Genomic DNA, 13452 nt, shown 5'->3' with positions numbered 1-13452 from the left:
CTTCTGCTGTTTTTGATACTGTTTTTAATTTTTTGATTTATTTTGTGACTCCACATGATCATGAACCTATAAAGACATGAAATAACAATAAAAATAAATTAAAATTAGATAAATAAAAATTGGGTTGCCTCCCAACAAGCGCTTCTTTAATGTCAATAGCTTGACAATGGGCTCTCATGAAGCCTCACAGATGTTCAGAGTATTGTTGAGATTCCCCAACACCAAATTTAGAGTTTGGATATGGGAGTTCAACACCAAACTTAGAGTTTGACTGTGGGGGCTCTGGTTGACTCTGTTTTGAGAGAAGCTTACTGTGTCTCTTTTCCATGTTTACAGAAGGATGTCCTTGAGTTTTAAACTCAAGGGAGTCCTCATTCAATTGAAGGACTAATTCGCCTCTGTCAACATCAATCACAGCTCTTGCTGTGGCTAGGAAGGGTCTTCCAAGGATGATGGATTCATCCTCATACTTCCCAGTATCTAGGACTATGAAGTCAGCAGGGATGTAAAGGCCTTCAACATTTACTAACACGTCCTCTACTTGTCCATAAGCCTATTTTCTTGAATTGTCTGCCATCTCTAATGAGATTTTAGCAGCTTGCACCCCAAAGATTCCCAGTTTCTCTATTACAGAGAGGGGCATGAGGTTTATCCCTGAACCAAGGTCACACAGAGCTTTTTCAAAGATCATGGTGCCTATGGTACAAGGTATTAGGAACTTTCCAGGATCCTGTTTCTTCTGAGGCAATGTCAGTTGATCCAGATCACTTAGTTCATTGGTGAACAAGGGAGGTTCATCTTCCCAAGTCTCAATACCAAATAATTTGGCATTCAGCTTAATGATTGCACCAAGGTACTTGGTAACTTGCTCCTTAGTAACATCCTTATTCTCTTCAGAAGAGGAATACTCATCAGAGCTCATGAATGGCATAAGGAGGTTCAATGGAATCTCTATGGTCTTGACGATTGGATTTTTGCCGGTATAGAAATTATCAAATGATCAATCGTAGTATAGTCTAAACCGACGCAAAATCCTTCATCAAACAAATCTACAATCTATATCCGAGAGTACTAGTCTCCCGAGTCGTTCTCCCTTGGAATTGCCAAAGTGTGCATCTTATTGATTTAGTAAGCTTTGTTGGAATTCTTTGAAGGTTTTAGCAAAGCAATGAGAAACAAACAATCAATTATCAAAAGACTTGGCTTAGGGTTGGCATTAGAAATCCTATCCTTATAGTCCATTCAATGTTGACAATAATTAGGCCTTGCTCCATTTAGTTATCCCCTAGGTATAGAGGAAGGTCAAATGAAAGTAATCAACTTGAGTCACAAGTCCTAGCTTCACCTTATGGGAATCTAGCTTTAGTGCACTCCAAGCCAACTAGCAATCCCTAATTCCAAATCAACTATTGATACACTATTCAACTTCTTCCAAAGACCAAACCCTATGCCAAGTGTGAGAATTCTACTCCATAGCTAGTGTTGTCATTTTATCAAACATGTGGTGAGCAAGAAGGAAGGTCATAGTAAAATGAGAAGAAAAGTCAAATTGAAAGTATTGCAACACAAAGATCTAACAACAAGTCTCAAAGAGTAGCAATGAAAATCCAAAATAGAGATGAAATCCAAAATTACAAAGTTGAATTCTAGATCTATGAGAATTGATCAATTGTATCTACTACTTGAAATTGGAGAAGAAAATCTATGACATGAACAAAGTGGAGTGAGAATTGTAGTGGATCTCACCAAAAAGTCATTGAAAATTCAGAAATTAGATGAGGATGAACCCTAGTGAAGCTTGGAATCTCCCTCTTCTTCTCCCAAAAAGTGTAACTAACTCTCTCTTCTCTCCAAAAAAAGGAAAATATCTAGATCTAGAAGAAATGAACTAAAAGTGTCCTTAACCCTTGTTCCTTTGGTCTTCTTAAGCTTTTCCCGCCAAGGTGTTTCTCCAAGAGTGGAATCCTTAACTGCCTCCACGCCTAAGTCACGTGACTTCTTAAAAAATCATATTCGCAAATCGGCGCGCACGGGCAAGGCACGCGCGCGCGCCGTTGAGACGTCTTGTAATGTGCGCGGACGCGTGATGTACGCGTACGCGCCCATGAAGATCCTGCCTTAGCCGCTTCTCAAGCCGGCTCTTGGCTTTGGCTTCGCGTTGCTCTATCCGCGCGGGCACGCCAGGTGCGCGCACGCGCCCATGCGGAAACCTTCAAAGCTTAATCCTCATGCTTCCTTCCTTTGTACCCGTCTTCCTTCTCTCTTTCGGTCCATTCCTATTCTATATCCTGAAACCACTTAACACACAAGTCACGGCATCGAATGGCATCAAGAGAAGATTAAAAATGTATCTATTTTAGTGTGAAACAAGCATGTTTTCATTCATGAGGCAAAACTAGGGAAGGAATGCAAAATCTTGTATTTTCATATGGAAAGTGTGTGGAATCATTGATAAAACCCCTGAAATCATCACAAGATAAATCCTCAAATTGGAGTTTGTCAGGTCTCTAGATGAGTCTCAGATTCCTTTGGTTCCTCAGAGGGAAGCTCCTTATTGATTACTGGACGTCCCAGGAGGTCTTCCTCCTTGGGATGCACGTCCTTCCCTTCCTCTTTGGATTCGGCCATGATGGTTATATCAATGGCCTTGCACTCTCCTTTTGGATTTTCTTCTGTGTTTGCTTGGGAGAGTACTAGGAGGGATTTCAGTGATCCTTTTACTCAGCTGGCCCACTTGTGCCTCCAAATTTCTAATTGAGGACCTTGTTTCATTCATGAAACTTACAGTGGTCTTGGACAGATCAGAGACTAAGTTTGCTAAATTAGAGGTATTTTGTTCAGAGTTCTCTGTCTGTTGCTGAGTGGATGATGGACAAGGTTTACTATTGTTAAACCTGTTTCTTCCACCATTATTAAAGCCTTGTGAGGCTTTTGTTGATCCTTCCATGAGAAATTTGGGTGATTTCTCCATGATGAGTTATAGGTGTTTCCATAAGGTTCACCTAAGTAATTTACCTCTGCTATTGCAGGGTTCTCAGGATCATAGGCCTCTTCTTCAGAAGGCGCCTCTTGAGTACTGTTGGATGCAGCTTGCATTCCATTCAGACTCTGAGAAATCATATTGACTTGCTGAGTCAATAGTTTGTTCTGAGCCAATATGGCATTCAGAGTATCAATTTCAAGAACTCCCTTCTTCTGAGGCGTCCCATTACTCACAGGATTTCTCTCAGAAGTGTACATGAACTGGTTGTTAGCAACCATGTCAATGAGTTCTTGAGCTTCTGCAGGCATTTTCTTTAGGTGAATGGATCCACCTACAGAAGTATCCAATGACATCTTAGCTAATTTAGACAGACCATCATAGAATATATCCAGGATGGTCCATTCTGAAAGCATGTCAGAAGGACACTTTTTGGTCAGTTGCTTGTATCTCTCCCAAGCTTCATAGAGGGATTCACCTTCTTTCTGTTTTAAGGTTTGAACATCCATTCTAAGCTTACTAAGCTTTTGAGGAGGAAAGAACTTGGCTAAGAAAGCCGTGACCAGCTTATCCCAAGAGTTCAGGCTATCTTTGGGTTGAGAGTCCAACCACACTCTAGCTCTGTCTCTTACAGCAAAGGGGAAAAGCATGAGCCTGTAGACTTCAGGATCTACTCCATTAGTCTTAACAGTATCACAGATCTGCAAGAATTCAGTTAAGAACTGAAAAGGATCTTCAGATGGAAGTCCATGGAACTTGCAGTTCTGCTGCATTAGAGAAACTGATTGAGGTTTCAGCTCAAAATTGTTTGCTCCAATGGTAGAGATGGAGATGCTTCTTCCATGTAAATTAGAATTAGGTGCAGTAAAGTCACCAAGCATCCTCCTTGTATTATTATTATTTTCGGCTGCCATATCCTCTTCTTGTTCGAAAATTCCTGACAGGTGCTTGCTGGATTGTTGTAATTTAGCTTCTCTTAGTTTCTTCTTCAGAGTCCTTTCAGGTTCTGGATCTGCTTCAACAAGAATATTCTTGTCCTTGCTCCTGCTCATATGAAAAAGAGAGAACAGAAAAATAATAATAGGGATCCTTTTTACCCCAGAGAAAAGAGAAAATCTGAACTCAGAGAGAGAGAGGGGGTTTGAATTTTTTTGTGAGTGAGGAAGAGATGTTAGTAAATAAATAAATAAATAGAAGAAGATGAGAGGGGGAAGAGAATTTTCGAAAATTATTTTTGAAAAATGGTTAGTGATTTTCGAAATTTAGAAGAAGAAATAAATTAAAATTGAATTTTGAAACAATTAGTTAATTAAAAAGAATTTTTGAAAAAGAGGGAGATATTTTTGAAAATTAGAGAGAGAGAGTTAGTTAGGTAGTTTTGAAAAAGATAAGAAACAAACAAAAAGTTAGTTAGTTAGTTGAAACAAATTTAAAAATCAATTTTGAAAAGATAAGAAGATAAGAAGTTAGAAAAGATATTTTAAAATCAAATTTTTGAAAAAGATATGATTTTGAAAAAGATAAGATAAAAAGATATTTTTTGAAAAGATATGATTGAAATTAGTTTTCAAAAAGATTTAATTTTTAAAATCACAATTAATGACTTGATTCACAAGAAATCACAAGATATGATTCTAGAATTTAAAGTTTGAATCTTTCTTAACAAGCAAGTAACAAACTTGAAATTTTTGAATCAAAACATTAATTGATGATGTTATTTTCGAAAATTAGGAGATAAAGATAAGAAAAAGATTTTTTTTGAAAAATATTTTAAAATTTTCGAAAATAATTAAGAAAAATGAAAAAGATTTGATTTTTGAAAAAGATTTTAAAAAAGATAAGATTTTTAAATTGAAAATTTGATTTGACTCATAAGAAACAATTGAATTTTTAAAAATTTTGGAGAAAGTCAATCCAAATTTTCGAAATTTATGAGAGAAAAAAGAAAAGATATTTTTTTTTTAATTTTTGAATTTTTAATGATGAAAGAGAAAAAACATGAAAATGATGCAATGCATGAAAATTTTGGATCAAAACAATGAATGCATGCAAGAATGCTATGAATGTCAAGATAAACACCAAGAACACTTTGAAGATCATGATGAACATCAAGAACATATTTTTGAAAAATTTTCAATGCAAAGAAAACATGCAAAACACCAAACTTAGAAATCTTTAATGCTGAGACACTAAGAATTCAAGAATGCATATGAAAAACACCATACAACACAAAAACAATGTAATATGAAGATCAATCAAGAAGGTTTATCAAGAACAACTTGAAGATCATGATGAATGCAATGCATGAATGCAATTTTCGAAAAATGCAAGATGAGTATGCAATTGACACCAAACTTAAAAATTGACTCAAGACTCAAACAATAAACACAAAATATTTTTGATTTTTTATGATTTTATGATTTTTTTTTGGATTTTTCAAAAATTATTTGAAAAAGAAAAATAAGGATTCCAAAATTTTTTTATATGAATTCCAGGAATCTTGTACTCTTAGTCTAAAGCTCCAATATGAGGGTTAGACATGGCTTAATAACCAGTCAAGCTTTAGCATGTATTGATACTTTCCATGTATAGGGCAACTAAGTGTGTGAAGATCAACAAGCTCTTGTGATGATAAGTTGAAACTCCAGTCCAAAAGATTAGACATGGCTTACAGCCAGCCAGGATTCAACAAAATCATCATGAAACACTAGAATTCATTCTTAAAAATTCTGAAGAAAAAAATATATTTTTGAAAACATTTATTTTAAAAAAAAAATTCGAAAACAAAGGAGAAATTTTTGAAAGATTTTTGAAAAATTTTTGAAAATAAAACAAAAAGAAAATTACCTAATCTGAACAACAAGATGAACCGTCAGTTGTCCAAACTCGAACAATCCCCGGCAACGGCGCCAAAAACTTGGTGCACGAAATTGTGATCTCAGGCAACGGCGCCAAAAACTCTGTACGCACGTCTTAATAAATCGTTTTTCATTCACAACTTCGATACAACTTACCAGCAAGTGTACTGGGTCGTCCAAGTAATAAAACCTTACGCGAGTAAGGGTCGATCCCACGGAGATTGTTGGTATGAAGCAAGCTATGGTCATCTTGTAAATCTCAGTCAGGCGGATAATAATTGATTATGGAGTTTTCGAATATAAATAATAAATAGACAGAAAATAAAGATAGAAATACTTATGTATATCATTGGTGAGAGTTTCAAATAAGTGTGTGGAGATGCGTTCGTTTCTCTGAACTTCTGCTTTCCTGCTGTCTTCATCCAATCAATCTTACTCCTTTCCATGGCTGGCTTTATGTAAGGACATCACCCTTGTCAATGGCTACTGATGAGCGGATAATTTATACGCTTTTTGGCATTATTTTTAGTATGTTTTTAGTAGAATCTGGTTACTTTTAGGGATGTTTTTATTAGTTTTTATGTTAAATTCACATTTCTGAACTTTACTATGAGTTTGTGTGTTTTTTTGTGATTTCAGGTATTTTCTGGCTGAAATTGAGGGACTTGAGCAAAAACCAGATTCAGAGGTTGAAGAAGGACTGCTGATGTTGTTGGATTCTGACCTCCCTGCACTCAAAATGGATTTTCTGGAGCTACAGAACTCAAAATGGCGTGATTCCAATTGCGTTGAAAAGTAGACATCCAGGGCTTTCCAAAAATATATAATAGTCCATACTTTGCCCAAGTTTAGACGACGCAAACTGGTGTTCAACGCTAGCTCTCTGCCCAATTCTGGCGTCCAGCGCCAGAAACAAGTTGCAAAGTGGAGTTCATCGCCCAAAATGGCACAAAAGCTGGTGTTCAACTCCAAGAATGACCTCTCCACGTGTAGACCTCAAGCTCAGCCCAAGCACACACCAAGTGGGCCCCGGAAGTGGATTTATGCATCAATTACTTACTTCTGTAAACCCTAGTAGCTAGTTTATTATAAATAGGACTTTTTACTATTGTATTAGACATCTTTGAACATCTTTGGATGCCTGGTTCTTAGATCATGGGGGCTGGCCTCTCGGCTATGCCTGGACCTTTCACTTATGTATTTTCAACGGTAGAGTTTCTACACTCCATAGATTAAGGTGTGGAGCTCTGCTGTTCCTCAAAGATTAATGCAAAGTACTACTGTTTTTCTATTCAATTCAACTTATTCCGCTTCTAAGATATTCATTCGCACTTCAACCTGAATGTGATGAACGTGACAATCATCATCATTCCCTATGAACGCGTGTCTGACAACCACTTCCGTTCTACCTTAGATTGAATGAGTATCTCTTGGATCTCTTAATCAGAATCTTCGTGGTATAAGCTAGATTGATGGCGGCATTCATGAGAGTCCGGAAAGTCTAAACCTTGTCTGTGGTATTCCGAGTAGGACTCTGGGATTGAATGACTGTGACGAACTTCAAACTCGCGAGTGCTGGGCGTAGTGACAGACGCAAAAGGATAGTAAATCCTATTCCAGTACGATCGAGAACCTCCAAATGATTAGCCATGCAGTGACAGCGCATTGGACCATTTTCACAGAGAGGAATAGGGCGCAGCCATCGACAAGGATGATGCCTCCAAACGATTAGCCGTGCTGTGACAGAGCATTTGGACCATTTTCCAGAGAGGATTAAAAGTAGCCATTGACAACGGTGAAGTCCTTACAAAAAGCCAGCCATGGAAAGGAGTAAGACTGATTGGATGAAGACAGCAGAAAAGCAGAGGTTCAGAGGAACGAATGCATCTCTTATCTGAAATTCTCACCAGTGATATACATAAGTATTTCTACCCTTATTTTATTATTTATTTTCGAAAACTCCATAACTTATTTTATATCTGCCTGACTGAGATCTACAAGGTGACCATAGCTTGCTTCAAGCCGACAATCTCCGTGGGATCGACCCTTACTCACGTAAGGTTTATTACTTGGACGACCCAGTGCACTTGCTGGTTAGTTGTATCGAAGTTGTGACAAATTATGAATTGAGATTAGAGCACCAAGTTTTTGGAGCCATTACCAGAGATCACAATTTCGTGCACCAAGTTTTTGGCGCCGTTGCCGGGGATTGTTTGAGTTTGGACAACTGACGGTTCATCTTGTTGCTCAGATTGGGTAACTTTCTTTTCGTTTTCTTTTCAAAAATATATTTTTCTTCAGAATTTTTAAGAATGAATTCTAGTGTTTCATGAAGCATGTTGAAACCTGGCTGGCTGTAAAGCCATGTCTAATTCTTTTGGATAGGGCATGTTAGGCGTGTCATGTCCGAGTTACACACTAAAGCTTGGCTGGCTATTAAGCCATGCCTGACCCTTTGATTGGAGCTTTAGACTAAAGAGCATAAGATTCCTGGAATTCATATTAAAAATTTTGGAATCCTTATTTTTCTTTTTCAAAATGATTTTTGAAAAAATTAAAAGAAAATAGAAAAAAATCATAAAATCATAAAAAAAAATATTTTGTGTTTCTTGTTTGAGCCTTGAGTCAATTTTTAAGTTTGGTGTCAATTGCATACTCATCTTGCATTTTTCGAAAATTGCATTCATGCATTGCATTCATCATGATCTTCAAGTTGTTCTTAATAAACCTTCTTGATTGATCTTCATATTACATTGTTTTTGTGTTGTATGGTGTTTTTCATATGCATTCTTGAATTCTTAGTGCCTAAGCATTAAAGATTTCTAAGTTTGGTGTCATGCATATTTTCTTTGCATATAAAAATTTTCAAAAATATGTTCTTGATGTTCATCATGATCTTCAAAGTGTTCTTGGTGTTCATCTTGACATTCATAGCATTCTTGCATGCATTCATTGTTTTGATCCAAAAATTTTCATGCATTGAGTATTTTTGTTGTTTTTCTCTCTCATCATAAAAATTCAAAAATCAAAAATATATCTTTCCCTCTTTTCTCTCATAAATTCGAAAATTTGAGTTGACTTTTTCAAAAATTTTTAAAATCTAGTTATTTTTATGAGTCAAATCAAATTTTCAATTTAAAAATCTTATCTTTTTCAAAATATTTTTCAAAAATCAAATCTTTTTCATTTTTCTTAGTTATTTTCGAAAATTCTAAAAATATTTTTCAAAAATTTTTTTCTTATCTTTATCACATAATTTTCGAAAATAACATCATCAATTAATGTTTTGATTCAAAAATTTCAAGTTTGTTACTTACTTCTTAAGAAAGATTCAAACTTTAAGTTCTAGAATCATATCTCATGATTTCTTGTGAATCAAGTCATTAATTATGATTTTAAAAAATCAAATCTTTTTCAAAAACTAATTTCAATCATATCTTTTCAAAAATATCTTCTTATCTTATCTTTTTCAAAAATTTGATTTCAAAATATCTTTTCTAACTTCCTAACTTCTTATCTTTTCAAAATTTGTTTCAACTAACTAACTAACTTTTTGTTTGTTTCTTATCTTTTTCAAAACTACCTAACTAACTCTCTCTCTCTCTAATTTTCGAAAATATCTTCCCTCTTTTTCAAAAATTCTTTTTAATTAACTAATTATTTTAATTTTTTATTTTAATTTTCGAAAATTACTAACCTTTTTCAAAAACTATTTTCGAAAATCACTAACCCTTTTTCAAAAATAATTTTTGAAATTCTCCCTCTTTCATCTCATTCTAATTATTTATTCATCTACTAACATCTCCTCATCTCACATCCCCGCTCTCCTCACCCTTGTGTTTCTTTCTTTACATTACATTCTTTGTCCCTTTCCTTTCTTCCACTTACATAAGGACCTCTATACTGTGGTATAAAGGATCCCTGTTATTATTATTATTTTTCTGTACCCTCTTCTTTGTCATATGAGCAGGAGCAAGGACAAGAACATTCTTGTTGAAGCAGATCCAGAACCTGAAAGGACTCTGAAGAGAAAATTAAGAGAAGCTAAATTACAACAATCCAGAGATAACCTTTCAGAAATTTTCGAACAGGAAAATGAGATGGCAGCCGAAAATAATAATAATGCAAGGAGGATGCTTGGTGACTTTACTACACCAAATTCCAATTTACATGGAAGAAGCATCTCCATCCCTACCATTGGAGCAAACAATTTTGAGCTGAAACCTCAGCTAGTTTCTCTGATGCAGCAGAACTGCAAGTTTCATGGACTTCCATCTGAAGATCCTTTTCAGTTCTTAACTGAATTCTTGCATATTTGTGATACTGTTAAGACTAATGGAGTAGATCCTGAAGTCTACAGGCTCATGCTTTTCCCTTTTGCTGTAAAGGACAGAGCTAGAGTATGGTTGGACTCTCAACCCAGAGATAGCCTGAACTCTTGAGACAAGCTGGTCACGGCTTTCTTAGCCAAGTTCTTTCCTCCTCAAAAGCTGAGCAAGCTTAGAGTGGATGTTCAAACCTTCAGACAGAAAGAAGGTGAATCCCTCTATGAAGCTTGGGAAAGATACAAGCCACTGACCAAAAAGTGTCCTTCTGACATGCTTTCAGAATGGGCCATCCTGGATATATTCTATGATGGTCTATCTGAATTGGCTAAAATGTCATTGGATACTTCTGCAGGTGGATCCATTCACCTAAAGAAAACGCCTGCAGAAGCTCAAGAACTCATTGACATGGTTGCTAATAACCAGTTCATGTACACTTCTGAAAGGAATCCTGTGAGTAATGGGACGCCTATGAAGAAGGGAGTTCTTGAAATTGATACTTTGAATGCCATATTGGCTCAGAACAAAATATTGACTCAGCAAGTCAATATGATTTCTCAGAGTCTGAATGGAATGCAAGCTGCATCCAACAGTACTCAAGAGGCATCTTCTGAAGAAGAAGCTTATGATCCTGAGAACCCTGCAATAGCAGAGGTAAATTATATGGGTGAACCTTATGGAAACACCTATAATCCATCATGGAGAAATCATCCAAATTTCTCATGGAAGGATCAACAAAAGCCTCAACAAGGCTTTAATAATGGTGGAAGATACAGGTTTAGCAATAGCAAGCCTTTTCCATCATCCACTCAGCAACAGACAGAGAACTCTGAACAAAATACCTCTAAATTAGCAAACTTAGTCTCTGATCTATCTAAGGCCACTGTGGGTTTCATGAATGAAACAAGGTCATCCATTAGAAATTTGGTAGCACAAGTGGGCCAGCTGAGTAAAAGGATCACTGAAATCCCTCCTAGTACTCTCCCAAGCAATACAGAAGAAAATCCAAAAGGAGAGTGCAAGGCCATTGAATTAATCACCATGGCCGAACCTGTGAAGGAAGGAGAGGACGTGAATCCCAAGGAGGAAGACCTCCTGGGACATCCAGTGATCAATAAGGAGCTTCCCTTTGAGGAACCAAAGGAATCTGAGACTCATCTAGAGACCATAGAGATTCCATTAAACCTCCTTATGCCATTCATGAGCTCTGATGAGTATTCATCTTCTAAAGAGAATGAGGATGTTACTGAAGAGCAAGCTGCCAAGTTTCTTGGTGCAATCATGAAGCTGAATGCCAAATTATTTGGTATTGAAACTTGGGAAGAAAACCCTCCCTTGTTCACCAATGAACTAAGTGATCTGGATCAACTGACATTGCCTCAGAAGAAACAGGATCCTGGAAAGTTCTTAATACCTTGTACCATAGGCACCATGACCTTTGAGAAGGCTCTATGTGACCTTGGGTTAGGGATAAACCTCATGCCCCTCTCTGTAATAGAGAAACTGGGAATCTATGGGGTGCAAGCCACTAAAATCTCATTAGAGATGGCAGACAATTCATGAAAACAGGCTTATGGACAAGTAGAGGACGTGTTAGTAAAGATTGAAGGCCTTTACATCTCTGCTGATTTTATAATCCTAGATACTGGGAAGGATGAGGATGAATTCATCATCCTTGGAAGACCCTTCCTAGCCACAGCAAGAGCTGTGATTGATGTGGACAGAGGAGAATTGATCCTTCAATTAAATGAGGACAACCTTGTGTTTACAACTCAAGGATCTCTCTCCGCATCCATGGAGAGGAAGCATAAAAAGCTTCTCTCAAAGCAGAGTCAAACAAAGCCCCCACAGTCAAACTCTAAGTTTGGTGTTAGAAGGCCACAACCAAACTCTAAGTTTGGTGTTGGGAGGTCTCAACAAAGCTCTGCACATCTGTGAGGCTCCATGAGAGCCCACTGTCAAGCTATTGACATTAAAGAAGCGCTTGTTGGGAGGCAACCCAATGTTTATTTATCTAATTTTCATTGTTTTTCATGTTTTATTAGGTTCATGATCATGTGGAGTCACAAAATAAATATAAAAATTGAAAACGGAATCAAAAACAGCAGAAGAAAAATCACACCCTGGAGGAAGACCTTACTGGCGTTTAAACGCCAGTAAGAAGCATCTGGCTGGCGTTCAACGCCAGAACAGAGCATGGTTCTGGTGCTGAACGCCCAAAATGGGCAGCATCTGGGCGTTTGAACGCCAGAATAGCACCCTAGAGAAGAGCTAGCGCTGAACGCCCAGAGTTGTGTGCAAGGGCATTTTGCATGCCCAATTTGGTGCAAGGTTGTAAATCCTTGAACACCTCAGGATCTGTGGACCCCACAGGATTACCTCAGGATCTGTGGACCCCACAGGATCTCCACCTACCCCCACTCACTTCTTTTCACCCCTCTTTCACACAATCCCATAAACACTCTTCCCCAAAACTCTTCACCAATCACCTCAATCTCTCTTCCTTATCACCACTTCACCACTCACATCCATTCACTCTTCCCCATAAACCTACCTCATAAACTCCACCTACCTTCAAAATTCAAAATCAATTTCCCACCCAACCCACCCTAAATGGCCGAACCTAACCCCCCTCCCTTCCCTATATAAAGCCCTCCATTCTTCCTCATTTTCACACAACACAAACCTCTCTTCTCTTCTTGGCCGAATACCCTTCTCCCCCTCTTCTCTACATTTCTTCTTCTTCTTCATCCATTCTTTCTTTTCTTGCTCGAGGGCGAGCAAAATTCTAAGTTTGGTGTGGTAAAAGCATAAGCTTTTTGTTTTTCCATTACCATTGATGGCACCTAAGACCGGAGAATCCTCTAGAAAAGGGAAAGGGAAGACAAAAGCTTCCACCTCCGAGTCATGGGAGATGGAAAGATTCATCTCCAGAGCTCATCAAAACCACTTCTATGATGTTGTGGCCAAGAAGAAGGTGATCTCTGAGGTCCCTTTCAAGCTCAAGAAGAATGAGTATCCAGAGATCCGACATGAAATCCAAAGAAGAGGTTGGAAAGTTCTAACAAAACCCATCCAACAAGTCGGCATCCTAATGGTTCAAGAGTTCTATGCCAATGCATGGATCACTAGGAACCATGATCAAAGTAAGAACCCGAATCCAAAGAACTACATTACCATGGTTCGGGGGAAATACTTAGATTTTAGTCCGGAAAATGTGAGGTTGGCGTTTAACTTGCCTATGATGCAAGGAGATGAACGCCCCTACACTAGAAGGGTCAACTTTAAT

At 37.4% G+C, this 13452-nt stretch overlaps 1 non-coding gene across 1 annotated transcript; it reads left to right on the top strand.

Moving 5' to 3' along the window:
* The first annotated feature begins 3390 nt into the window (after positions 1-3390).
* Positions 3391-3498, top strand: LOC112788767 (small nucleolar RNA R71). Its single transcript, XR_003196117.1, has one exon. It is a non-coding gene; the product is annotated as a small nucleolar RNA R71 (small nucleolar RNA).
* Positions 3499-13452: the final 9954 nt, after the last annotated feature.

This window comes from Arachis hypogaea, chromosome 20 (genome assembly GCF_003086295.3).
Source record: "Arachis hypogaea cultivar Tifrunner chromosome 20, arahy.Tifrunner.gnm2.J5K5, whole genome shotgun sequence".
Classification (NCBI taxonomy): Eukaryota; Viridiplantae; Streptophyta; class Magnoliopsida; order Fabales; family Fabaceae; genus Arachis; species Arachis hypogaea.
Note: the sequence above shows the minus strand (reverse complement) of the source record. Positions and strands in the feature narration are given on the sequence as shown.